Here is a 23,498-nt window from a genome sequence, read left to right on the forward strand (position 1 = left end):
GGGACGTAATCGATTAAAATACTAAATTCTCAATAGGAATTTATTATTCTAACAAGAAAAATGGGAGACTGACTTCTTAAAAATAGTTAGAATATGTGAGGGATCACAAGTACTGAATTAGTGCTATTTAAAAAATTACAAAAAGTCGAGAGAATTCGGTCGGATTGAAAACATTTTAAAAAAAATTTGGTTTTTTTCCCCCACGACTAAAAATAATAAGTACTTCAATCCATTTCCTTTTAATATGTCCGGTAATGCAAACCACGATGACCCCCCCCCCCCCCTCATAACAACTGAAAAATAATTAATTAATTCTAGTTTTGTGAATTAATCTTAATTACTGTATCCTCACAACAACAGCATTCCAGGAGAGGGGCTGAAATCAATGATATTGCAATTTTATTCAATGATTTTATGTGAAAGCTGAAATATTTCATCATTGTGTTACAACTAGGATTATGTACAATATTATAAAAAAATGTTCTAATTTCTCTTTTGGAACATAGAATTGCTACAAGGGGATTATCATATGAATTTCATTTTTTTAATTAGATAGGTTCGCAGGGGGGGGGGGGGGATATACATGCCCGATCCGATAGTTGAATTTATCGATTTATTTTTGAATTTTCATTATATATTGAAATGCGTTTTGTGTTCAAAGGCAGTGCTGTTTAAACATAGTTTTACAAACTTGAAAAGTTTGGGCATTTTTATCACAATTAGTATCTTGAAAAGATTGAGAGTAGAAAAAAGGAAAGTAGAGGCTGAGAACATACAATTCAGAAAAAATATTTCAATCACATTCATGTATACATGTTTTTTTGTTTTAATGATTTTTAATATAAAACCCTTGGAGAAAATTCATGTAATGAGTATTTGGCAAATAGATATTGTTTAAATTGAACCTGATCAAAGCATGAACATTGCAAAATATGTACATACATGAAGCTGCGCTCGTTCAAACGGTAGCACCGTCAACATATTATATAAGGTCCGTGTTTGCCCAACTATTTATTTTGTATTGCTTATAGGAATTATGAGATTGATCACTGTTCGTTATCTTCACCTTGCATGTATAGTATGCGCCACAGTAATTTTGATAGTATAGCCTATAAGTCACCGAAATCGCTCTTACATGCACATGCAATTTGCATTTCTAGGCATTTACAAAAAGAAAGTCAGCCGTAAGTAAACAATGACTCAGTGGAAGTGCAAGATGATGATCGTTTGTTGATATTTACTATAGTAGTGTGAAACTAGAAAATTCTTGCAAAATTTAAACATTCCTATGATGGACGTTGATATTTGACCAAAAGTAACGATTGTCGTCATAAGGGGGGGGGGGGGTATTTTTCGCAAACAAGGATTGATTATAAAAGCACCTGAATAGTCCGTACGTTTCCCAAGCAAGATTCGGAGAAATGTGTGTACAGTTCTAGTTTCACTAGTGAACATATTGTAACGTGCCCGAGGTCTATTTCTCTCATGAGGAAATAAAAATATAGCTCCAAATTTTTACTGCATTTATTACTGTACTCGGGTAAAAACACAATTACAGGTTAACAATAAAAATATGAATTGGTCTCAGTTGATGAGCAATATTCATTATGTTGCGTTATATAAAAGGACGAAAGGGGTAGGGGTTAAAAGGTCGACTGGCACCCATCGAAGTAGGATCTGCATCTGGACAGTAATTTGGTAATAATTTCCATTCAGGATTTAAGAAATATTGGTGACTAATAACTGTTGCCCAACTTACATGTTGAATTATCTCTGCTAGCTTGCTCTGGCGTTTCAACTCAACGTAACGCAATGCCCCGAGTGTCGTCTGGCGCCGGTATATATACCTTTTTCACCGGATACCCAACGTTACCAATGTACACAGTGACGTACTGCACATATGACGTCACGTTCTTTGGTGGTCGTGCCAAATTTAGCAACCGGAAGTGTGAAGTTACCAATGTCGATTCGGTAGGGTTATGACTAGATGGTATCCCTCAAAAGCAGGCGACCCACGAGTTACTTGCCCCTGATCATAGATAGAAAGATAAGTCGTACGTCGAATAATTTCGTAAAGAAATGTGTTTACGATAAAGAAGGCAAAGAAAATTGTTGGGATTTTTTTTACTAATTAAGATTACTAATTAAACCCTAATTAGCTGAACTATTAAAAATGTAAGAAATAAATAAAGCAATGAACGCAATATGGAGAGAAATACGATTTGATAGAAAGTATACAGAGTATTATTTAATTAACATAATTAATCAAACCCTAATTCTCTCAGATGTTAAAAACAGTAAGAAATTTGATATAAAAAACTGTAAGGGGCGAGATCAACAGATTGATTTCGGATAAAAATCTAAATTCAAATAGTTAGGGGGAGGAGGAGGGGGGGGGGGGTGTTAAAACTTCTGTAAGTTTCTCTCATCCGACATCGATTACACATTAGTCGAAAAAGAAGAAAGACAAGTGACTGTTAAAACTACATGACGATATTACATTTTAATGAACATTTGATAGTTTTAATCTACACTTTCATTTGTGAATAAACAGAAGATAGGGTATACAGAGTTATTTATACTCGTTTGTTCTTACTTGTTAATCGATTATAGTTTAAACACTCATCATATCTAGTTTAGGGGGTCGTTGTGGGGGCGGATAGGGGGGGGGGGGGACGTAAAAACTATGTGAATTTAGTTTTTTTGTCAGACATTGAACTTTCGATCTCGCCCCTAGGAAGTAGATAAAACAGCGAATGCAACATGGAAAAAAATAATATTTAATAAGAAGTCTTATTAAAAGCAAAACTGATGATATCTAGCGGTGGTCAAAGTAACATATCTTTAGAAATTATTTTTGAAAGTACAGAAGGGTATTTTTGATCAAAAGTTAATCATAGAAATTATTTTAATTACCCCCCCCCCCTCATTCAGTACACAAAATCAACTCAAAACTTTCATTCAACATTATAACTCACTAAAAAGACCATTCCTCAAAACCTGCTTTTGGATATCGAGTTAATTATTAAGACCAAACTAACTCAAGATCCAGGGCGATATAAACACCTACTTTTGAGGGATACCAGATAAGCTTTGCCACCCAGCGAGCCCTATGCTAGCCCTGCCTTTCAGGGATACCAAGTTACTTAATAAGGCTAAACTAGCCCAGGTTCCCGGGAGATCTAAACACCTACTTTTGAGGGATACCAGATAAGCTTTGCCACCCAGCGAGCCCTATGCTAGACCTGCCTTTCAGGGATACCGAGTTAATTATCAAGGCTCAACTAGCCCGGGTTCCCGGGCCCTAAAGTCACCTACTTTTGAGAGATACCAGATAAGCTTTACCACCCAGCGAGCCCTATGCTAGACCTGCCTTTCAGGGATACCGAGTTAATTATCAAGGCTCAACTAGCCCGGGTAACCGGGCGATCTAAACACCTACTTTTGAGGGATACCATATAAGCTTTACCACCCTGCGAGCCCTATGCTAGACCTGCCTTTCAGGGATACCGAGTTAATTATCAAGGCTCAACTAGCCCGGGTAACCGGGCGATCTAAACACTTACTTTTGAGGGATACCAGATAAGCTTTACCACCCAGCGAGCCCTATGCTAGACCTGCCTTTCAGGGATACCGAGTTAATTATCAAGGCTCAACTAGCCCGGGTAACCGGGCCCTAAAGTCACCTACTTTTGAGGGATTCCAGATAAGCTTTACCACCCAGCGAGCCCTATGCTAGACCTGCCTTTCAGGGATACCAAGTTAATTATCAAGGCTCAACTAGCCCGGGTAACCGGGCGATCTAAACACCTACTTTTGAGGGATACCAGATAAGCTTTACCACCCAGCGAGCCCTATGGTAGACCTGCCTTTCAAGGATACCAAGTTAATTATCAAGGCTCAACTAGCCCGGGTTCCTGGGCCCTAAAATCACCTACTTTTGAGGGATACCAGATAAGCTTTACCACCCAGCGAGCCCTATGCTAGACCTGCCTTTCAAGGATACCAAGTTAATTATCAAGGCTCAACTAGCCCGGGTTCCTGGGCCCTAAAATCACCTACTTTTGAGGGATACCAGATAAGCTTTACCACCCAGCGAGCCCTATGCTAGACCTGCCTTTCAGGGATTCCGAGTTAATTATCAAGACTCAACTAGCCCGGGTTCCTGAGCCCTAAAATCACCTACTTTTGAGGGATACCAGATAAGCTTTACCACCCAGCGAGCCCTATGCTAGACCTGCCTTTCAGGGATACCGAGTTAATTATCAAGGCTCAACTAGCCCGGGTTCCCGGGCCCTAAAGTCACCTACTTTTGAGGGATACCAGATAAGCTTTACCACCCAGCGAGCCCTATGCTAGACCTGCCTTTCAGGGATACCGAGTTAATTATCAAGGCTCAACTAGCCCGGGTAACCGGGCCCTAAAGTCACCTACTTTTGAGGGATACCAGATAAGCTTTACCACCCAGCGAGCCCTATGCTAGACCTGCCTTTCAGGGATACCAAGTTTATTAATAGGGCTCAACTAGCCCGGGTTCCCGGGCGATCTAAACACCTACTTTTGAGGGATACCAGATAAGCTTTACCACCCAGCGAGCCCTATCCCACACCTGCCTTTCAGGGATACTAAGTTCATTAATAGGGCTCAACTAGCCCGGGTTCCCGGGCGATCTAAACACCTACTTTTGAGGGATACCAGATAAGCTTTACCACCCAGCGAGCCCTATGCTAGACCTGCCTTTCAGGGATACCAAGTTTATTAATAGGGCTCAACTAGCCCGGGTTCCCGGGCGATCTAAACACCTACTTTTGAGGGATACCAGATAAGCTTTACCACCCAGCGAGCCCTATGCTAGACCTGCCTTTCAGGGATACCGAGTTAATTATCAAGGCTCAACTAGCCCGGGTAACCGGGCGATCTAAACACCTACTTTTGAGGGATACCATATAAGCTTTACCACCCTGTGAGCCCTATGCTAGACCTGCCTTTCAGGGATACCGAGTTAATTATCAAGGCTCAACTAGCCCGGGTAACCGGGCGATCTAAACACTTACTTTTGAGGGATTCCAGATAAGCTTTACCACCCAGCGAGCCCTATGCTAGACCTGCCTTTCAGGGATACCGAGTTAATTATCAAGGCTCAACTAGCCCGGGTAACCGGGCCCTAAAGTCACCTACTTTTGAGGGATTCCAGATAAGCTTTACCACCCTGCGAGCCCTATGCTAGACCTGCCTTTCAGGGATACCAAGTTAATTATCAAGGCTCAACTAGCCCGGGTAACCGGGCGATCTAAACACCTACTTTTGAGGGATACCAGATAAGCTTTACCACCCAGCGAGCCCTATGCTAGACCTGCCTTTCAAGGATACCAAGTTAATTATCAAGGCTCAACTAGCCCGGGTTCCTGGGCCCTAAAATCACCTACTTTTGAGGGATACCAGATAAGCTTTACCACCCAGCGAGACCTATGCTAGACCTGCCTTTCAGGGATTCCGAGTTAATTATCAAGACTCAACTAGCCCGGGTTCCCGGGCCCTAAAGTCACCTACTTTTGAGGGATACCAGATAAGCTTTACCACCCAGCGAGCCCTATGCTAGACCTGCCTTTCAGGGATACCGAGTTAATTATCAAGGCTCAACTAGCCCGGGTTCCCGGGCCCTAAAGTCACCTACTTTTGAGGGATACCAGATAAGCTTTACCACCCAGCGAGCCCTATGCTAGACCTGCCTTTCAGGGATACCGAGTTAATTATCAAGGCTCAACTAGCCCGGGTAACCGGGCGATCTAAACACCTACTTTTGAGGGATACCATATAAGCTTTACCACCCTGCGAGCCCTATGCTAGACCTGCCTTTCAGGGATACCGAGTTAATTATCAAGGCTCAACTAGCCCGGGTAACCGGGCGATCTAAACACTTACTTTTGAGGGATACCAGATAAGCTTTACCACCCAGCGAGCCCTATGCTAGACCTGCCTTTCAGGGATACCGAGTTAATTATCAAGGCTCAACTAGCCCGGGTAACCGGGCCCTAAAGTCACCTACTTTTGAGGGATTCCAGATAAGCTTTACCACCCTGCGAGCCCTATGCTAGACCTGCCTTTCAGGGATACCAAGTTAATTATCAAGGCTCAACTAACCCGGGTAACCGGGCGATCTAAACACCTACTTTTGAGGGATACCAGATAAGCTTTACCACCCAGCGAGCCCTATGCTAGACCTGCCTTTCAAGGATACCAAGTTAATTATCAAGGCTCAACTAGCCCGGGTTCCTGGGCCCTAAAATCACCTACTTTTGAGGGATACCAGATAAGCTTTACCACCCAGCGAGCCCTATGCTAGACATGCCTTTCAGGGATACCGAGTTAATTATCAAGGCTCAACTAGCCCGGGTAACCGGGCCCTAAAGTCACCTACTTTTGAGGGATTCCAGATAAGCTTTACCACCCAGCGAGCCCTATGCTAGACCTGCCTTTCAGGGATACCAAGTTAATTATCAAGGCTCAACTAGCCCGGGTAACCGGGCGATCTAAACACCTACTTTTGAGGGATACCAGATAAGCTTTACCACCCAGCGAGCCCTATGCTAGACCTGCCTTTCAAGGATACCAAGTTAATTATCAAGGCTCAACTAGCCCGGGTTCCTGGGCCCTAAAATCACCTACTTTTGAGGGATACCAGATAAGCTTTACCACCCAGCGAGCCCTATGCTAGACCTGCCTTTCAAGGATACCAAGTTAATTATCAAGGCTCAACTAGCCCGGGTTCCTGGGCCCTAAAATCACCTACTTTTGAGGGATACCAGATAAGCTTTACCACCCAGCGAGACCTATGCTAGACCTGCCTTTCAGGGATTCCGAGTTAATTATCAAGACTCAACTAGCCCGTGTTCCTGAGCCCTAAAATCACCTACTTTTGAGGGATACCAGATAAGCTTTACCACCCAGCGAGCCCTATGCTAGACCTGCCTTTCAGGGATACCGAGTTAATTATCAAGGCTCAACTAGCCCGGGTAACCGGGCGATCTAAACACTTACTTTTGAGGGATACCAGATAAGCTTTACCACCCAGCGAGCACTATGCTAGACCTGCCTTTCAGGGATACCGAGTTAATTATCAAGGCTCAACTAGCCCGGGTAACCGGGCCCTAAAGTCACCTACTTTTGAGGGATTCCAGATAAGCTTTACCACCCTGCGAGCCCTATGCTAGACCTGCCTTTCAGGGATACCAAGTTAATTATCAAGGCTCAACTAGCCCGGGTAACCGGGCGATCTAAACACCTACTTTTGAGGGATACCAGATAAGCTTTGCCACCCAGCGAGCCCTATGCTAGACCTGCCTTTCAAGGATACCAAGTTAATTATCAAGGCTCAACTAGCCCGGGTTCCTGGGCCCTAAAATCACCTACTTTTGAGGGATACCAGATAAGCTTTACCACCCAGCGAGCCCTATGCTAGACCTGCCTTTCAGGGATACCGAGTTAATTATCAAGGCTCAACTAGCCCGGGTAACCGGGCCCTAAAGTCACCTACTTTTGAGGGATTCCAGATAAGCTTTACCACCCAGCGAGCCCTATGCTAGACCTGCCTTTCAGGGATACCAAGTTAATTATCAAGGCTCAACTAGCCCGGGTAACCGGGCCCTAAAGTCACCTACTTTTGAGGGATACCAGATAAGCTTTACCACCCAGCGAGCCCTATGCTAGACCTGCCTTTCAGGGATACCAAGTTTATTAATAGGGCTCAACTAGCCCGGGTTCCCGGGCGATCTAAACACCTACTTTTGAGGGATACCAGATAAGCTTTACCACCCAGCGAGCCCTATCCCACACCTGCCTTTCAGGGATACTAAGTTCATTAATAGGGCTCAACTAGCCCGGGTTCCCGGGCGATCTAAACACCTACTTTTGAGGGATACCAGATAAGCTTTACCACCCAGCGAGCCCTATGCTAGACCTGCCTTTCAGGGATACCAAGTTTATTAATAGGGCTCAACTAGCCCGGGTTCCCGGGCGATCTAAACACCTACTTTTGAGGGATACCAGATAAGCTTTACCACCCAGCGAGCCCTATGCTAGACCTGCCTTTCAGGGATACCGAGTTAATTATCAAGGCTCAACTAGCCCGGGTTCCCGGGCGATCTAAACACCTACTTTTGAGGGATACCATATAAGCTTTACCACCCTGTGAGCCCTATGCTAGACCTGCCTTTCAGGGATACCGAGTTAATTATCAAGGCTCAACTAGCCCGGGTAACCGGGCGATCTAAACACTTACTTTTGAGGGATACCAGATAAGCTTTACCACCCAGCGAGCCCTATGCTAGACCTGCCTTTCAGGGATACCGAGTTAATTATCAAGGCTCAACTAGCCCGGGTAACCGGGCCCTAAAGTCACCTACTTTTGAGGGATACCAGATAAGCTTTACCACCCTGCGAGCCCTATGCTAGACCTGCCTTTCAGGGATACCAAGTTAATTATCAAGGCTCAACTAGCCCGGGTAACCGGGCGATCTAAACACCTACTTTTGAGGGATACCAGATAAGCTTTACCACCCAGCGAGACCTATGCTAGACCTGCCTTTCAAGGATACCAAGTTAATTATCAAGGCTCAACTAGCCCGGGTTCCTGGGCCCTAAAATCACCTACTTTTGAGGGATACCAGATAAGCTTTACCACCCAGCGAGACCTATGCTAGACCTGCCTTTCAGGGATTCCGAGTTAATTATCAAGACTCAACTAGCCCGGGTTCCCGGGCCCTAAAGTCACCTACTTTTGAGGGATACCAGATAAGCTTTACCACCCAGCGAGCCCTATGCTAGACCTGCCTTTCAGGGATACCGAGTTAATTATCAAGGCTCAACTAGCCCGGGTTCCCGGGCCCTAAAGTCACCTACTTTTGAGGGATACCAGATAAGCTTTACCACCCAGCGAGCCCTATACTAGACCTGCCTTTCAGGGATACCAAGTTTATTAATAGGGCTCAACTAGCCCGGGTTCCCGGGCGATCTAAACACCTACTTTTGAGGGATACCATATAAGCTTTACCACCCAGCGAGCCCTATCCCAGACCTGCCTTTCAGGGATACTAAGTTCATTAATAGGGCTCAACTAGCCCGGGTTCCCGGGCGATCTAAACACCTACTTTTGAGGGATACCAGATAAGCTTTACCACCCTGTGAGCCCTATGCTAGACTTGCCTTTCAAGGATACCAAGTTAATTATCAAGGCTCAACTAGCCCGGATTCCCGGGCCCTAAAGTCACCTACTTTTGAGGGATACCAGATAAGCTTTACCACCCAGCGAGCCCTATGCTAGACCTGCCTTTCAGGGATACCAAGTTTATTAATAGGGCTCAACTAGCCCGGGTAACCGGGCGATCTAAACACCTACTTTTGAGGGATACCAGATAAGCTTTACCACCCAGCGAGCCCTATCCCAGACCTGCCTTTCAGGGATACTAAGTTCATTAATAGGGCTCAACTAGCCCGGGTTCCCGGGCGATCTAAACACCTACTTTTGAGGGATACCAGATAAGCTTTACCACCCAGCGAGCCCTATGCTAGACCTGCCTTTCAGGGATACCGAGTTAATTATCAAGGCTCAACTAGCCCGGGTTCCCGGGCGATCTAAACACCTACTTTTGAGGGATACCAGATAAACTTTACCACCCAGCGAGCCCTATGCTAGACCTGCCTTTCAGGGATACCGAGTTAATTATCAAGGCTCAACTAGCCCGAGTTCCCGGGCCCTAAAGTCACCTACTTTTGAGGGATACCAGATAAGCTTTACCACCCAGCGAGCCCTATGCTAGACCTGCCTTTCAGGGATACCAAGTTAATTATCAAGGCTCAACTAGCCCGGGTAACCGGGCGATCTAAACACCTACTTTAGAGGGATACCAGATAAGCTTTACCACCCAGCAAGCCCTATGCTAGACCTGCCTTTCAGGGATACCGAGTTAATTATCAAGGCTCAACTATCCCAGGTTCCCTGGTGATTTAAACACCTACTTTTGAGGGATACCAGATAAGCTTTACCACACAGCGAGACCTATGCTAGACCTGCCTTTCAGGGATACCAAGTTAATCATCAAGGCTCAACTAGCCCGGGTAACTGAGCGATCTAAACACCTACTTTTGAGGGATACCAAATAAGCTTTGCCACCCAGCAAGCCCTATGCTAGACCTGCCTTTCAGGGATACCAAGTTAATTATCAAGGCTCAACTAGCCCGGGTAACCGGGCGATCTAAACACCTACTTTTGAGGGATACCAGATAAGCTTTACCACCCAGCGAGCCCTATATCAGACCTGCCTTTCAGGGATACCGACTTAATTATCGATGCTCAACTAGCCCAAGTTCCCGGGCGCTAAAGTCACCTACTTTTGAGGGATACCAGATAAGCTTTGTCACTCAGCGAGCCCTATATCTGACCTGCCTTTCAGAGATACCGAGTTAATTATCGACGCTCAACTAGCCCAAGTTCCCAGGCGCTAAAGTTACCTACTTTTGAGGGATACCAGATAAGCTTTGCCACCCAGCGAGCCCTATATCAGACCTGCCTTTCAGGGATACCGACTAAATTATCGATGCTCAACTAGCCCAAGTTCCCAGGCGCTAAAGTTACCTACCTTTGAGGGATACCAGATAAGCTTTGCCACCCAACGAGCCCTTTATCAGACCTGCCTTTCAGGGATACCGATTTAATTATCGACGCTCAACTAGCCCAAGTTCCCGGGCGCTAAAGTCACCTACTTTTGAGGGATATCAGATAAGCTTTGTTCGCCCAACGAGCCCTATATCAGACCTGCCATTTAGGGATACCGAGTTAATTATCGACGCTCAACTAGCCCAAGTTCCCAGGCGCTACAGTCACCTACTTTTGAGGGATACCAGATAAGCTTTACCACCCAGCGAGCCCTATGCTAGACCTGCCTTTCAGGGATACCAAGTTTATTAATAGGGCTTAACTAGCCCGGGTTCCCGGGCGATCTAAACACCTACTTTTGAGGGATACCAGATAAGCTTTGCCACCCAGCGAGCCCTATGGCAAACCTGCCTTTCAGGGATACTGAGTTAATCAGCAACGCATAACGACGAGTGTAGTACGATTTGTAGGCTACGGTACTAATCTGCCTTTTAAGGATAGTATTTTTGATTTCCTATACAAAGATCGATTCATAAGATCTGCCTTTTAGAGATACGGAGTTAGTAATCCTTGGACAGCTAAGCCAATTCCTATGGTGTTTTGCTAAGCTGCCTTTGGGGACTATTGTGCACAAATGAAGCTATTACAATAACGTATTTCGCGCCTAGCATAGTTATTACTATGGAACTAAGATGTATAATACTAGTAAATGAGAAACACTTCGTACTGTAATGGAAATGACGCTACACTGTAATGATAAAAAAATCTCCATGGACATCCTTAAACGTTATGAAATAATCACCATGTTGCATTGACTAGATCAAATTAAAACAACATTTAGTACGGAATTTTAATTTTTGATAGACTGATTAAGCTCATCAGCTATGATAGTTTGTAAATGAATGTGTGCACATATTATATTGGGTGTTAGTTGTTACTGTTTTTCTTTCTCTCGCTCTCTTGTCTTTCTTTCTCTCGCTCTCTTGTCTGTCTACCTCCTCCCACCTTTCCTCTCACTCACTCTCGGTCTAATCTATCTCTCCCTACTCAATGCCTCCATGCCTGTCTTTCCCTTTCTCTCTTGCCCCTCTCTCTCCCCACCCTTCCTCCTCCTCTCTCTCCATGTCTCCTGTCTTCTTCCTCCTCTCTCTGTACCACCCTTCCCCTCTCTCCCTTCACTCTCTACCCTCTCCTCTTTATCTCTCTCTCTCATTCTCACCTCTTTATCTCTCTATTCATCCCTCTCTCTCTCTCTTTCTTTTTCTCCCCCTCTCTCTCCGACTGCAGTATAAAAGAAAGGCTCCTCATTTATTTTGATTTTGCAGTTTAATCAATAAGTCCACTGAGTGAAGGTAAGATAATAATATTTTTATCTGTATTCAAATATATACTCAAGATATATCATCATATTTTGGGCAAAAGCATGTATCATTGCATTGAGAGAGCTTGAGACATTGCAACTACATGTATATGTAATCAGAATTGTTACTGATATACCAACATTACCATAAAAAGAAATGATTTATTATAAATCTTGGGTGAAAAATCTAATTGAGAGTTACGCGTATAATTGATCCTTCTTTTCTGCAATATCACATTCCTTGTAAGTATAAACAGCATTGTTAGGTGGGTCAAAGGTCAAGTGATGATGTAACAATATAAGCCATTAGCGCTATAACGTAAAATGTCAATGACGTAGGATTAGGATGGACTCAATCGGATCACGCGCTCGCCTTTTTCCGTAACCGGTAAAAAGACTCGGACGTGGATCGGCGCAAGAATTGCATCAAATTGATGCATTTCTTCGCCGGAAGAGCGCCTGTGGATTAGGTTAAAAGGCCAAAACCGAATCCTTGTATAATGTATTATTTATATTTTCACCAGAGATTCAGTTTTGGTATCATTAACGTCTTATTCACTCCAATACATAAACATAAAAGTAAAAAATAATAGTGGTAGAATACCTTAGACATGTATGATATCTTAAATGCATTTGAAAGCTCGCGTTTCATATTGTAACGTACGCCTGTGACGTCATAGTTGCATTTCTGTACACATGGTAATAGACTATGATGGCGTCGATCCACATATGAGGTTCATTTGCGGTTGCGGAAATAGCCGAGTAGTTACGATTGGGATGAACTAGGTCGGGTATGATATGAAATGGTACCCTGTTGACCTCGCTTCTCTTGCAAATCAGCGGGGAACCAGTTTAGGGTATGATATAAAAATACAAGAGACCTGTGACGTCAAGTCGGATATGACGTAACAATAGAAGTTGGGAGCGCTATGTTGTAATGATAACGCAGAAAAAATTGAGAAAGCCAAGAGCGCTATGACGTAGCAATGACAAGGGAAAAATCGATCAAGTCGGCATAGTATTTAAAGGTGTTAATAATAAGTGTGCCAGTGGTACCATGTATGTATAGGAGGTGATATAGGTAATTGTATGGGTGGTGGTATGTGGTGTATACCACCCATACACTATCAACTACAACCTATACACCACATACTATTACACTGCCCATACTCCACATACCACCACCCATACTACAAAATACCATTACACCTATATCACATATTACTGCAATTGTTACGTCATTGTGTTCTCTGCTATTTCAATTTTTTTAACGTTATTTTCCCGACGTAAAGCTAATAACTCCCATTGTTACGTCATGCTCGACTTAACGTCATATCGCTCTTCAAACTTCCGCCAGAGTTCGTTTGCTCACAAACCAAATTCTTCCAGTTAGGCATTATGGGATAGCGATTGTATACTGTGTGACGTCACTGTAGAATGACGAAAAAAGAACCATAATGTCAAACGTAAATAGTTCAAATCAAGAACGTAAACAACAAGTTTATTACTTTACACTATAATTTGAACAGTCTCCCTTCTCTTTGATGATCTTTTGATCATTTTATATTTAAAATAAAATCCATACTTTTATATATATGCTCTTAATGTCAATATTTTCAAGCTTTAACTACGAACTACTTCTTTAGTGTTATTTGCCCGCGTGATAATCGCGGACTCACAATATACAAATCTGTATATTGTACTGCGTCACATAGGAGATGTCTATACATAGGTGACGCAGTGAGGCCTCGACGGGGAGTTTGTACGCTTTTGCATTCCTACGTCATACCGCTCCCGGCTTCCATTGTTACGTCATACCCGACCTAGGTCTAGTCTCGTTCAACCAGACACTCGGCTGTCTCGGCAAATCTGCAACGAAAATCTCTGCTCGTCGGAGATTTCTGGAGACAGCCGAGCGTCTGGTTGCACGAGACTACCTTAGGTCCTAAGCTGGTTCCCTACTGATTGGTGCTTCATACGAGAGAAGCGAGATCAACAGGGTACCAGTTTACCTAGGTCCCAACCCAATCGGAACGCCTCGAATGTCTCGTGCACTCGACATAGTGCGCCATTCTCTACCCAGTGTTCTGTGCGCTACTTTTAAAGGGAAAGGAAACGAGAATAATTGTTTATATCATGTGATTATATTATCACGTGATTCCAAACGTTGACAGAGGTATAAGCGACGCTTGCGTAACGCCACCTCTGGTAAGAGAAGCTTGCGTAACGCCCCCTTTGTTGAGAGAATGATAGTGCGCGAGACATTCAAGGAATTCCGATTGGGTCTCAACCTAAACTGGTTCCCCGATGATTGGTGCTACACCAATGGTTGCTATACATAAGAAAAACCCTACTCCGACATGACCCTTTTAAGAGGGTGACCCCAAACTATTGTGAGACCATTTAAGAACCTGCCCTTATAGGGGTCGTCCGAAGACCCTTCGTGGGGTCCAGGATTAAAAACTGGGGTCCCTAGGTATTTCCGGTACCGAGATATCAGCCCTCAAAGAGAGCCCCCTTGGCCGATTTCGACCCTTTTTGCAAGTTTTGGGACTCGAGAATGGGTGGGGCTAGGGGACCCAAATTTGGGGAGGGGCCTTCGTGATGAGCGCCTTGGAGCCCCATGGAACTTATTTGCCCCAGTGGGGCCAAAGTGGGTGACACCCTTTACTGGAGGACTTGTAGGTCTGGGGTCGATGGGGCTAGAGGACCCCAATTTGGGATGGGGCCTAAAAGGGGTCCGTTCTCGGTCGCTTTGGGACAAATCGGCCCTTTTGGGGTCAGGGGTCCTTAAAAGTGGGGCCAACATTTTTTGAATTCCGACTGGGCCGAAGTTGATGGGGCCAGACCGGACTTTTCCCGAGTGGCAAAAGGACTGGCCCCACTCTGTTGCCCCATGGGGTCCTAAGGGGCAAAACACCTATCACGACCCTACCTTTCTAAAGTTGTCATGCCAATCCACTCTGGCCCCCTCATGAGGCCTGGCCTTCGCTGAGTCATCAGAGGGCCCCATTTGGGGTCAGTTTTTGAGAAGATGGGGTCCCTAGGTACTTCCGGTACCGAATTATGGCCCATTGGAAAAATGGAGAATTTTACATTTTAAGGGCAATTTTGGTTACTTTTAAGGGCAGGTTTGGCTACCGGAATTATGGCTTTTTTCAAAGACCCGTCACTGCCAAATGGGTGGGGCCAGAGGACTCAAGATTAGGGAGGGGCCTTCCGTGTTGTCTCTCTCGAGCCCCCTGGGGCCAGTTTGCCCCAACGAGGCAGAAGTTTTAGAAAGGTCACCCTTTACTGGAAAACGTGTAGCTCTGGGGTCGATGGGGCTAGAGCACCCCAATTTGGAATGGGGCGTAAGAAGGGTCCGTTCTCGGCCCCTGTTGGGTAAATTGGCCCCCTTGGGGTCAGCAGTTCCCAGAATTTTTTAACCACTGGTCGAGCCCCTCATGATGGGGCCAGACCTAACCCTATTCGTTTCCAGAACTAATGGGGCCCCACTCTGTGCCCACTTGGGGTCGATTTGGGGCAAAGGGCTAAAAACCCTACCCCGGCATGACCCTTTGAAGAGGGTGACCTCAAACTATTGTAAAGCCCCCTTTTGGTCCTGCCCTTCCGGGTGTCGACATAAAGTCCTTCGAGGGGTCTAGGGCTAAAAAATTGAGTCCCTAGGTACTTCCGGTCCCGAGATATGAGACTAGAAATTTGCCCCCTTTTGCCGATTTCGAAGTGTTGGGGCTCGAGATTGGATGGGGCTAGGGGACTCAAATTTAGGCAGGGACCTTCAAAGGGAACGTCTTCGAGCCCCCTGGGGTTCATTTGCCCCCTTAAGGCCAATGTTTTTTTAGTGACACCCTTTACTAGAGGACTTCTAGCTCTAAAGTTGATTGGGCTAGGGGACCCTAATTTGGGATGGGGCCTAAGAGGGGTTCGGTCTAGGCACCCGTGGGGGCAAATTTTTCCCCTTCGGGTCAGGGGTCCCCAAAGGGGGGTTAAGAACTTTTAGACTGCCGACTGAGCCCCATTTGATGGAGTCAGCCCCCAATTTTTTGAGTGGCTAATATCATGGGGCCCCACTGCATTGCCCCATGAGGTCGATTTGGGGCAAAGGGCTAAAAACCCTACCCCGACATGACCCTTTTAAGAGGGTGACTCCAAACTTTTGCCGGCCCCTCAAAGGACCTGTTCTTCAGGGTGTCGACAGAACCCCTTCATGGGGTTCAGGGCCAAAAAATGGGATCCCTAGCTACTTCCTGTCCCGAGATATAAACCCTCCAACAGAGCCCCACTTTGCCGATTTCGACCCTCTTTGCAAGTTATGGGGCTCGAGAGTGGGTGGAGCTAGGGGATCCAAATTTGGGCAGGGGCATTCAAGGAGAGCGGCTTGGAGCCCCATGGGGCTCATTTGCCCCTTGGGACCCAAGTGTTTCAGGGTGACACCCTTTACTCGAGGACTTGTAGCTCTGGGGTCGATGGGGCTAGAGGACCCCATTTGGGACTGGGGGATAAGAGGGATCCGTTCCCTAATCTTGTGGGGCAAATTTGCCCCCTTGGGGTCAGGGGTCACCAAAGGGTGGTTAAGAATTTTTAGACTGCTGACTGAGCCCCACTTGATGGGGTCAGCCCCATATTTTTTAAGGGGCTAATATTATTGGGCCCAACTGTATGGCCCCATGGGGTCGAGTTTGGGCAAAGAGCTAAAAACCTTATCCCGGCATGACCCTTTGAAGAGGTTGGCCCCAAACTATTGCCGGCCCCTTTAGGGATCTATTCTTCCGGGGATCAACCAAGAACCCTTCGAGGGATCCAGGGCCAAAAAATGGGGTTCCTAGGTACTTTCGGTCCTGAGATATGACCAATCGAAAGTTGGGGATTTTAAACGTTTTTTAATAGCCGTTTTGGCTACCGGAAGATCCGCAATCTGAAAAAATGGCTCACTCTCAAACTTCTGGGATTGTTCACGTTTTTGTTTAAGTGCCATTTTGACTACCTTTTAGGGCCATTTTCGCTACCTGAATAACAGCCTTTTTAAAAGAGGGGTCACTGCCAAACTTGTGGGGCCAGAAGACTCAAAGTTCGGGAGAGACCTTGAGAGGGGTCACCTTCGAGGGTTCTGGGGCCAGTTTGCCCCTTGTGGCCGGAGTTGAAAAATGGGTCACCCTTCACTGGTAGACGTGTAGCGCTGGGATCGATGGGCTAGCGGGCCCCAATTTAGGATGGGGCTTAAGAGAGGTCCGTTCTCGGTCCCTGTGGGGCAAATGGGTCCCCTTGGGGTCATCAGTCCCCATGGGTTGGGCTAGAATTTTTTAACCACTGGTCAAGCCCCTCATGATGGGGTCAGACCTAACCCTATTTGTTTTGAAGATTAGTGGGGCCCAACTCTGTGCCCACGTGGGATCCATTTGGGGCTAAGGGCCATAATTGTTACCTGACATGACCCTTTTAAGAGGGTGGCCCCAAACTATTGTGGGTTCCTTTAGGGACCTGCCTTTCCAGGGATCGTAAGACAACCCCTCGAGGGGTCGGGGGGGCAAAACATAGGGTCCCCAAGTACTTCGGGTACCGAGATATGAACCCTCCGAAATAGCCCCTTTTTCTCTTTTGGACCCTTTTTGCAAATTTTGTAACTCCGGAGTGGAAGGGGCTAGGGAACTGAAATTGGGACAAAGACCTTGGATGGGGCCCCCTTGATGCCCCATGGGTCCAGTTTGCCCCCTGGGGCAGGATTTTCCTGAGTGATCACCCTCTAGTGCAAGACCTGTAGGTCCGGGGTCGATGAGGCTAGGATACCCCAATTTGGAAAAGGGTCCTTGGAAGGGGGCGATCTCGATCCCTGTGGGGTCCCAGAGCCCCAATGGGGTCAGGGGCCATCAGGGATGGGGCCAACATTTTTATAGTCAGGACTGAGACCTACTGGATGGGGCCAAACCAGACCCCTTTCTGTGCGAGAAATGTTGGGGTCACACTCTGTGGCCCCATGGGGCCGTATTGGGGCTAGAGGGCTAAATACCCACCCTGACCACACCCTTCTAAAGGGGTGACCCCAATCCACTTTCGACCCTTGTTGGGAGTTGCCCTTCTAGGGGTCAACAGAGCCCCTTTCTGGGAGTTCCTGTGCGGAAAATGGGGTCCCTAGGTCCCGAGGTATGGTCACCGTGCTTGCTGGAAAGAGGGGTGATTTTTATAGGGCTACTTGGCTACTTGGAGGGCAGAAATGGCTACTGGGTCCTGGAAAATTGTCTAAGTGTTTTAGGGCCAAAATGGCTACCTGACAGAAGTGAGGCAAAGGGTCCCCAATTCGACAGAGGGACCCTCGGAAGGGGGCGATCCGAAATCCTCATGGGGTGACATGGCCCCTCCGGTCATCGGGAATCCCATGGGGAGTACTCCTTTTCTTTTAAGGTTTGGTGCTCTGGAACGGATGGGGCAATGGGCCCCCAATCGGTTCGAGGCCCCTTCCATGGGGTGCCTCTCGGACCCCATGGGGCCAATTTGCCCCATGCAAGCATTGTTCGCACGAGTGATATTCCTTTTTGAATAACTTTTTGGGGGTGTTTGGGCTTCCGGTTCTAGTATGAGCTGAAGGGCCCTTCGGGGACGCGACCCCAACAGGTCCGGGGCCAGTGAGCCCCCTTTTTTTGAAAAGTCGGAATTTTGTCCCTTCCCGGTCATCACCTCAAAATCATTTTTTCGCGGGTCCGGAACTGATGGGACTAGAGAGCTCAAATTACCGGATGACCCTTAATAGGGATGGTAGTCGCCCCTCATGGGGTCTGTTGCCCCTTGGGGTCGAAGGGCCCATATGGTAACCTTCGAATTTTGGGTCATTTTTGAGTGCGTTTGAGCCCCATCTATGTTTTACCCAATCCTAGAGAGGCATTGTCTATCCTCAAAAGGTTTGTTGACAACAACTCCCCAATGGACCCCATGTTTCCATTTTCGACCTTTTTTCTAAGAGTCGTTGCCCTAAGGTCGAGGGGGTTGGAGGGTTCCAATTTTCGCGAGGAACCTCTTAAGGGACAGCCCTCGACTCCCACGGGGGAAATTTAGCCCCTTGAAATCAGGGGTCAAGTGGGGCCCAAGTCGATTTTTTCACTTTTTTCTACTTTTTTGAAGGGCCGGAAGTCCTAGAAGCCTTAGTGCTAGGGAATCGACATTCACGTGAGACGGGACCCCAAACCTCCCCTATGAGATCCCAAAACAACAGCGTCGTACAGGGTAGCGGAGATATGGGGTCAGGACTGAAGTCCCCCAATGGCCAAACTGGTGAAAATGGGCAATTTTTGAAAGACGTTGAGGGATCTTGTTGCCCTTTACAGGGCCAACATAGAAAGGATTGTGCAATTCGGGACCCAAAAATCAGGTGCCTGGGTCAAGGGCAAAGGATCTGTCTGACCCCCACCCTAGCCCCACCATTTTGGGGCGAGTCGGCGACTTTGATTCTTCACTGAGCCCAAGTCTTTGGGGCTACCGAAGACCCCTTAGCACCCAAACATGACCTGGCCCCACTCTATTGCCCCATGGTTGAAAATAGGGGCTAGGGACCAAGACCACTCCCCAAGGCCTCCGGGAAGTAACTGGAGTGTCACCCGTCGCCTTTGACTTCTTCTGTAATATCCTTTTAGGAGCCGATCTGAAATGTTGGGGGTCCTTTGGGGTCGAAAGAAGGGGTCTAACCCCCTTTTCTAAAGGGGCACAACCCTGAAAAAACCCTTTTAGAGCGAGCCCTGCACTTTAAGGGCAAGTGGCTACCTTAGTAAAACATCATCCTATCCCCTTTCCAGGCTGATTTCAGGCGCGAAACTTGCCAGATCCGTAGGGCAGGGTCCACTCTTTATTACCCCACCCAGAAAAAATCTCTGAGGGGGCGCTTAGCACCCGGGGTGGGGGTTGAAAAAAGGCTCGAACTGGCCACCGATATGAGATGTTAGGGCCAGTCTTGGCTTCAAAAAAAAAACTTCAAAGTCCATCCCCAGCCCCCAAGTTGGGGATCGGGCTGCAATTTTGGGAGGGTAGGTTTTCAACCATTGTCCCTCGGACCAGGGTAAAAATCCAAGTAAAAATCCAAGGAAAAAGAAAAACATGCTATTAACCCCAAAAAATGAAGTACTTTTGTACTTAGACATTATTATAGGGTAAGTTGGTTATACCCCTCAGACCATCCTCGTTCCTGGGTCCCTTGGAGCCATATTTCTAGGGGTGCTGGGCTATCCCTTCCCACAGGGTTAGCCCTTAATTTTGACCCCCTATTCAACCCCTAGTTAGTTTTATCTAATCCTTTATGGGAAATCAGAGTTTAAGGGCATTTTTCGCCTTTTTAGGGATTTTGCCATAACTTTGTCCAAAAAAAACCCTAGCGTCCTGGGGGTTGGGGCACGTTAAAACTTGGCGATTTCCGCAGGATCTAACACCCACGCCGTGCCCACACCTTAATTACTCTACCCACGGGACTTGATATTTTAATTAGGCGGGCAACTAGGGTTAGGTTTAAGAACACCATAATTAGGGTAAAGCTTATCTGGTATCCCTCAAAAGTAGGTGTTTAGATCGACCGGTTACCCGGGCTAGTTGAGCCTTGATAATTAACTCGGTATCCCTGAAAGGCAGGTCTAGCATAGGGCTCGTTGGGTGGTAAAGCTTATCTGGTATCCGTTAAAAGTAGGTGTTTAGATCTCCCGGGAACCCGGGCTAGTTGAGCCTTGATAATTAACTCGGTATCCCTGAAAGGCAGGTCTAGCATAGGGCTCGCTGGGTGGTAAAGCTTATCTGGTATCCCTCAAAAGTAGGTGATTTTAGGGCCCAGGAACCCGGGCTAGTTGAGCCTTGATAATTAACTTGGTATCCTTGAAAGGCAGGTCTAGCATAGGGCTCGCAGGGTGGTAAAGGTTATCTGGTATCCCTCAAAAGTAGGTGTTTAGATCGCCCGGGAACCCGGGCTAGTTGAGCCCTATTAATGAACTTAGTATCCCTGAAAGGCAGGTCTGGGATAGGGCTCGCTGAGTGGTAAAGCTTATCTGGTATCCCTCAAAAGTAGGTGACTTTAGGGCCCAGGAACCCGGGCTAGTTGAGCCTTGATAATTAACTCGGTATCCCTGAAAGGCAGGTCTAGCATAGGGCTCGCTGGGTGGTAAAGCTTATCTGGTATCCCTCAAAAGTAGGTGATTTTAGGGCCCAGGAACCCGGGCTAGTTGAGCCTTGATAATTAACTTGGTATCCTTGAAAGGCAGGTCTAGCATAGGGCTCGCAGGGTGGTAAAGCTTATCTGGTATCCCTCAAAAGTAGGTGTTTAGATCGCCCGGGAACCCGGGCTAGTTGAGCCCTATTAATGAACTTAGTATCCCTGAAAGGCAGGTCTGGGATAGGGCTCGCTGGGTGGTAAAGCTTATCTGGTATCCCTCAAAAGCAGGTGTTTAGATCGCCCGGGAACCCGGGCTAGTTGAGCCCTATTAATAAACTTGGTATCCCTGAAAGGCAGGTCTAGCATAGGGCTCGCTGGGTGGTAAAGCTTATCTGGTATCCCTCAAAAGTAGGTGTTTAGATCGCCCGGTTACCCGGGCTAGTTGAGCCTTGATAATTAACTTGGTATCCCTGAAAGGCAGGTCTAGCATAGGGCTCGCTGGGTGGTAAAGCTTATCTGGTATCCCTCAAAAGTAGGTGACTTTAGGGCCCGGTTACCCGGGCTAGTTGAGCCTTGATAATTAACTCGGTATCCCTGAAAGGCAGGTCTAGCATAGGGCTCGCTGGGTGGTAAAGCTTATCTGGTATCCCTCAAAAGTAAGTGTTTAGATCGTCCGGTTACCCGGGCTAGTTGAGCCTTGATAATTAACTCGGTATCCCTGAAAGGCAGGTCTAGCATAGGGCTCGCAGGGTGGTAAAGCTTATCTGGTATCCCTCAAAAGTAGGTGTGTAGATCGCCCGGTTACCCGGGCTAGTTGAGCCTTGATAATTAACTCGGTATCCCTGAAAGGCAGGTCTAGCATAGGGTTCGCTGGGTGGTAAAGCTTATCTGGTATCTCTCAAAAGTAGGTGACTTTAGGGCCCGGGAACCCGGGCTAGTTGAGCCTTGATAATTAACTCGGTATCCCTGAAAGGCAGGTCTAGCATAGGGCTCGCTGGGTGGCAAAGCTTATCTGGTATCCCTCAAAAGTAGGTGTTTAGATCGCCCTGGATCTTGAGTTAGTTTGGTCTTAATAATTAACTCGATATCCAAAAGCAGGTTTTGAGGAATGGTCTTTTTAGTGAGTTATAATGTTGAATGAAAGTTTTGAGTTGATTTTGTGTACTGAATGAGGGGGGGGGGTGTAATTAAAATAATTTCTATGATTAACTTTTGATCAAAAATACCCTTCTGTACTTTCAAAAATAATTTCTAAAGATATGTTACTTTGACCACCGCTAGATATCATCAGTTTTGCTTTTAATAAGACTTCTTATTAAATATTATTTTTTTCCATGTTGCATTCGCTGTTTTATCTACTTCCTAGGGGCGAGATCGAAAGTTCAATGTCTGACAAAAAAAACTAAATTCACATAGTTTTTACGTCCCCCCCCCCTATCCGCCCCCACAACGACCCCCTAAACTAGATATGATGAGTGTTTAAACTATAATCGATTAACAAGTAAGAACAAACGAGTATAAATAACTCTGTATACCCTATCTTCTGTTTATTCACAAATGAAAGTGTAGATTAAAACTATCAAATGTTCATTAAAATGTAATATCGTCATGTAGTTTTAACAGTCACTTGTCTTTCTCCTTTTTCGACTAATGTGTAATCGATGTCGGATGAGAGAAACTTACAGAAGTTTTAACACCCCCCCCCCTCCTCCTCCCCCTAACTATTTGAATTTAGATTTTTATCCGAAATCAATCTGTTGATCTCGCCCCTTACAGTTTTTTATATCAAATTTCTTACTGTTTTTAACATCTGAGAGAATTAGGGTTTGATTAATTATGTTAATTAAATAATACTCTGTATACTTTCTATCAAATCGTATTTCTCTCCATATTGCGTTCATTGCTTTATTTATTTCTTACATTTTTAATAGTTCAGCTAATTAGAGTTTAATTAGTAATCTTAATTAGTAAAAAAAATCCCAACAATTTTCTTTGCCTTCTTTATCGTAAACACATTTCTTTACGAAATTATTCGACGTACGACTTATCTTTCTATCTATGATCAGGGGCAAGTAACTCGTGGGTCACCTGCTTTTGAGGGATACCATCTAGTCATAACCATTCGGTAGGCTGTTTAAGTTATAAATACAGCAAAATTACGTAAAAGCGTTGAGTGTCAGTTACTATAATTGATACAAACAAGGTAAGGAAACATTAATGGTTGATTGCAGGTATCTTGTGTTAATAAAAGTGAGTTAAGCGCTACATTTCGATGTATTTCTCTGCACCAAAGTCGCCAACACGTGCTCCGATGTAGTACACAACATGTCACGAATCATGGGTTATTATCCAGACTCTGACAGGAAATACAC

General features: G+C 45.9%; 1 pseudogene; it reads left to right on the forward strand.

Moving 5' to 3' along the window:
• The first annotated feature begins 1,812 nt into the window (after window positions 1–1,812).
• The window catches only part of LOC125676348 (scavenger receptor cysteine-rich domain superfamily protein-like), a 40,028-nt pseudogene continuing 18,342 nt past the window's right edge, over window positions 1,813–23,498 (forward strand).

This window comes from Ostrea edulis, chromosome 3 (genome assembly GCF_947568905.1).
Source record: "Ostrea edulis chromosome 3, xbOstEdul1.1, whole genome shotgun sequence".
Lineage (NCBI taxonomy): Eukaryota > Metazoa > Mollusca > Bivalvia > Ostreida > Ostreidae > Ostrea > Ostrea edulis.